Here is a 6,000-nt window from a genome sequence, read left to right on the forward strand (position 1 = left end):
AGAAAAAATAAAATATACCAATTTAAATAAATAAAAAACAAAAAATATAAGTACTTTTAATTATTTTCATCATATATATACATGTTTTTTATAAAAAAATAATATAACATATTTATAAAAATACGATATAAATAATATAAATAAATAGATAACATATATATATATATATATAACACATCGAATTGGATCTTCTCAGATTGAATCGAATCAATGATCCGATCCATTTGCACCCTTGCCTCTGAAGTCCATGATGAGGAAAACACAGATAGGATCTCCTAAAAGCAAAAACTCTACGAACACTTCCTAATCAATAGCATCCAACGACATGTTGGTAACATCTCTCTATGAATTTATCATATATGTACCGGAGATATTCCTAATGTATGACTACCTGCCATGATCTCAGAGTTTTTTCTTTCAAGAGATCTAGGCTTCTAAAAACAGCAACGGACAAGGTGCAAAGTATTCCAAGTTCTTTGTGTTTCAATCCTCTACAACTATACCAATGGTATTGGGCCAATCACCATAGGTATGTACATATATCTTCATTTTTTGAGAAAATCAAGCAAGCTTCCATTAACTATTTGCAACCAAATGGGTTACATCAAACCAAGTTGAAGGGGTGGGGGATCTCAAAATTCAGAAGTCAAATTAAAATTAATGTTGTGAACCTCTTTAAGAGAGGTTGAGCCATGGAAGTTGGAATTGTGGATCTCTCTTATATTTTAGAGAGGCTGAACCACTTCAAGTGGATCTTCAATCATCTAGAATTTGTCAATAATTAGTATAAAAAAACACCACACACTTGTGATGGTGTTAGGGCTAATATTGTTCTTCTAGATTCTAGGTACCAGGTACAATAACTAGACAAGATCTCATCTAGGTTTCCCTAATCCTCTCCACTATAATAGAATGGTTGGTGGATATTTTTGAAGTGGTTCGCTAAATAATCATAAGCATATTAGTTTGAAGTTCAAAAAGAGTATTTATGGTTTCACTTAGGGATAAGCATTTTCAACCCAACCCATAGAATAACCTATGATGGTGGAAAGACATGATATCAGAAAGGCTTTTGCCATTCAAAACCCCATGAATTTTAATGAAAAACCATTTGATTGGTTACCAGTATGATTATGTGGGTTGATTGGTTTTAAGTTTTTCTGGTATCATGTCTTTTCAGCATTACTAGAAAGTGTGCATGTTTGCATGTGGTAATTCTGGATGATGATAATGATAGTAATAATGTATCCAAAATTTTCTATAAACTTTATTTTTTAAATTTTTTGTTTTTTATTATTAATCGAATGCGAATTAAAAATCCAAATATGTGATAATTAGATCAAGTTATGAAGTTTCAAGTATCATTGATAGGCCTACTTGCTTGGCTAGATTCTTATTTTTGTAATATTTAATCTTTTTTTGTGTATCCTTTTTTATTCATTTAACAAAAAATGTAAGATTTAAATAGAGGGAAATGAATGGGGTGAAAAGTAGTAGTTCAATTTACAATTTAAACCTCATAATTAAATAGGGACTAAATTCAAAAATGAGTATTTTAGTCAAAAGAAAGTTCCACAATCTTATTCATATTTTTAATAGTAGTGTAAATATATAATTATGGATGTGTTCAATTTTTTCTATAATTTTTTTTTGTATTTTTGTGTGTAAAAATAATTTTAATATGTCACACTTACTTTTTGTTTAATATGATAAATATATGATATTATACATGTGCCTAATTTTTTTGCAAAATTTATGTATTTTTATATTTTATTAACTTCTATTATTTATTTATGACATTAAATGTTAACATGTTTCACCCAAAATTTGAACTATTGGTCTTTGCCAAACAGTAAACTAATTTCATTTTTTTGTCAGTTCTAAATTATGTATTTCATTTTCATTACCAATAAAAATTATTCTTGTTTATTACACTTATTTTTTTAATTTGATTAATAAAATATCATAAATGTGTTTATTTTTTCTATATTTTTTGTAAGTTTCTATATTTATTTCTAGTTTAAAAACTTTATTACCTAACTATGACTTCGTAGGTTGATCAATTTGATTCGGATGGTTGAATTTCTTAACCACCACTTAAATTAAAAATGATTTTGTTTTTGAGTTAGTTTTAAAATATATGGGCTTATATTGTTAAAAATATTGACACAAATATAATTTAATAAGAAAAAATGGGATTTAATAATTTAAGTGTAAGACTTAATTTGAGGGGATTAAATGAGGTGGGAAGTAATAATTTAAGTTACATTTTCAACCTTACCATTAGAGATGGACTAAATACACAATTATGGGTATTTTAGTAGCCATTAAATTTATAACAAAATGGCTTTTATACCCTTTTCCAAATAAAGAAGTAGAGGGTAATTTTAGTCCTAAAAGGTCTCACATTGCATTCACACTTTTATATACAATATAGATAGTCAAATCCATAAATATTATAATATTACACATAAAATATATAATATATGCAATATTCTATATTGTATAAAAATATAACATAAATTTTGTATAAATGGCATAGACCCCAAAGGTTGCTACATATTATAATCCTTACCATAGGCGCTAAGCCTAAGCTAGGCCACCCATGATCACCCCCTAGTTTCACTCACAATCTATTTATGAAAATATGTTGATACGGAGAATATGTAAATTTTATATTAAATAATTTGAACATTGAAAGTCCGGTATGAAGAATTATAATAGCTACTACTAATACAAGTAGGGGTGTAAACTGATTGAATTCGAATTGAATCAAGCAATATCCGAATTTGAATCCAATTAAAAAATTTGATATCCGACGAATATTGAAAATTAATATTTGAATTTAAATTCAATTAAATATTTGAATATTCGGTTTTATTTAAATTCAACCAATTAATTGTTTTAGGTAATTAATAAATATTTTATTTATATAAAGTATATAAATATATAAATTAGTTATATAATTTGGTTATTATATAAAACATTTAAATATTTTATATCTTATATATAAGAATTAAATAGTTGATCAAATTCGGATATTTATTGAATCGAATTAGGTCATATCCGAATTCAACTGATTAGATATTTGAATTATCCAAATTCGATTCAATTATGTCGAATCTTGAATTCGAAATTAGATTTTCAAGTACCGATGACATCCTTAGATACAATGCCATATGAACTGTAGGATTGAAGATGTAACCAATTTAGTGGGTCCACCATTTGATCAATGGTTTGAATGGTTAGAAGATCCCTTTACATGGCAGGTCTCTTTTTTTGGCAATAAACATGGTAGCTAGTTCATACGGGAAAGGTTTTTACTTAACTATGAAAATGGATTTCGTCATCCCAAAACTGTATTGAGAATATCTCTGTAGTCCGTACTTGTATGTCTTTATTCATAGAGACATATTTCCAATGCACAACTGCAAGGGATTGCGAATACAATGTGAAGATCAAAAGCCTATTCGTTTCCTTTTAACTCTTATCTCTTAAGAGGAATCTTATAACTTTAAGAGGAAAATGGGTGTTCATTTTCTCTTATCTCTTAAAGTGGAATCTTACAATTTTTTGTAAAGTTCTCATATATAAGATTAAAATGGACATTTGACAATTTTAAGAATTCAGAATTCAAAATTTAGAATTCAAAATAACATCTTCTACATTCAAAGTTCAGAGGAAAGAAAAGTTCACCAATACCAATATACCTCTTAATGTAATTATTACAATTTCAAATGTCGGACGTCAGAGTAAATAAATAGACCCTAAATCAGATTCCTTTAACTACTTGTGCAAAATTATGGTGATAATGTATTTATTGGCATGAGCTAAAAGGCCTGATTTGGGCCAAACTGGGGCTGGGCTTGAGCTATAGCCATTATCATACATGCTAAGTCCACCTTGGCCATGATTACCCCTACCTACCAGTAGTTGATTGGAGGATTCTTTTGCTCAACGAAATGCAACTCCAAGCACAGTCATCTAGTGTATGTACCCCACAACATGATCTAATGGTGGCTACAAAAGAGACTTGGGATCAAATCATCTTTGTCACCATGATATATGGGGATGGTCTATCTCCGCTGCGTAGCCTATAAAGTTAAATAAAAAGTCTATAATATAAGGTTGCAACTTGGGCCCGGTTGGCTCGAACCCAACCCAAAAAACGTTGGGTTGGATTGGGCCGGGTTGATGTCCAAGTTAGGGTTAGGGTTGAAACTCATGAATCCGATTTTACTTCAGGTTGGGTTAGGGTTGACCCCTTATCCAACCTGACTCGACCCGAACCCGACTCTATAGTACATGTCATATATAAATATATGTTATATGTAATATATAACATACATTGATTTGTTTAGATGCATGATATTTGTATAGCCCCCACCACATAGTATCATGTATTTCTTTTAAGATAGTCACTTCACTTAATCCTAATCAGAAAGATTAAAACCTTAATAACATTATTTTATATTTTTTGAAAATTTTATTCTTCATCCCCTCTATGTTGTTTGCCACCCAAGAAAGATTTACCGTAAGTCATAACTCATAATAAACTATAGTCATTTCTAACACTTGTTTTTCTAAACTTTGTACTAAAAGAACAAAAAAAAATGTCAACAAATAAATACTAATGAAACATAGGATTAATATATGTAGTGAAAGTTGAGTTAAGATCTAAAATTGAGAAATTCTATGAGGTTTTAAAGGATGTGAAGAAGGTTGGGTTAGACCCAACCCAATCTGAAATTGACTTCGGGTTGGGTTGGGTTAGGGTTGAAGGAATTTAGTTAGGGTTAAGGTTAGGATTGGGTTGGTCGGGTTGAAGGTCGGGTTGGGTTAGGGTTGGCCTCAACCCGACCTAACCCGGCCTGACTTGCAGCCTTACTATAATACATTAATGCCCCAAAGCCACTCGAATCTCTCACTCTGTTGCATGACTGACTTAAAAGGCATAATTATTGGTTAAACAATCCCTAATGTAGCCATTTAGGTTAGCATTATTCGGTTAAAATAAAAAATTAAACAGAAAATTTTAGTTTTGTTTTTCTTATTTGGTTTTTGGTTAATTTAATTCTTGAAAATTTTGGTTTTCAAAATTAAAAATTCAATTAACTAAATTTCATTGTATAACATGTTATATATATAATATAATGAAATTTGGTTTTAACTGAAATAATCGAAAATTGAATTGAAAAAATTTGGTTACGATTATTTCGATTTTCTTGTAATTCGATTTTAGTTTGATTTTCATTTTTTTATTTGACTTTTTAAAATTTCAACTTATTCAATTCCATTTTTAACCAAATAAACTGAATGCTCACCCCTGACATTCAACTGTATATCCGGAATATCTCCCATACATTCATGGCTGGATGTTCTCAATGTGACTGGATCTATGTGTGTTGGTAGGGCTTTTGCTTTCAAGAACCCATCATCCTTGTTAAGTGTGCTCGCAACACGCATCCCAAAGATTTTTCCAACAGCCACTACGGCGGCATATTGAAAACATCTCTCCATGAATAATGAGGGAGATGTTCTCGATGTGTGGATGTGAAGGTCGTTGGGAGCGTTGTAGACCCTTAGTTGGGAGAAGATCCGGACGGAGCTAGAGGGGTTCACAATCTACAACATGGTTTTGGGCTTTGAACAACGTAGCAAAAGTTGGTTGGGCCGAGTTCACATTAGGAACTGTTTTATCGCAAGGTTAAAACCACGTCGGCCTCAAATTGACACGTGGCAAAATTCTATTTGATATCGGGTGTTTCTGTGACGCTTCGGCGCCTTTTTTCGGAATCTGCTCCACAGCTCCACTGCTATATTCATGGGCCTTGATTCCGTGAGTGAGAAACGACCCCAGATTACTCTACGAATTCGTTGGATTGGGATCAGTTGTGGGACCAACCGATCCTTTTGTTGCAGGGTTCCGGTCCAACGGTTGATCGTTGATTGAAGGATTTCTTCTTTCATTAAAAATAAAATTTTAAAGTCCTAAAGAAG

Source organism: Nelumbo nucifera, chromosome 2 (genome assembly GCF_055504915.1).
Source record: "Nelumbo nucifera cultivar China Antique chromosome 2, China Antique-T2T, whole genome shotgun sequence".
NCBI classification, from domain to species: domain Eukaryota; kingdom Viridiplantae; phylum Streptophyta; class Magnoliopsida; order Proteales; family Nelumbonaceae; genus Nelumbo; species Nelumbo nucifera.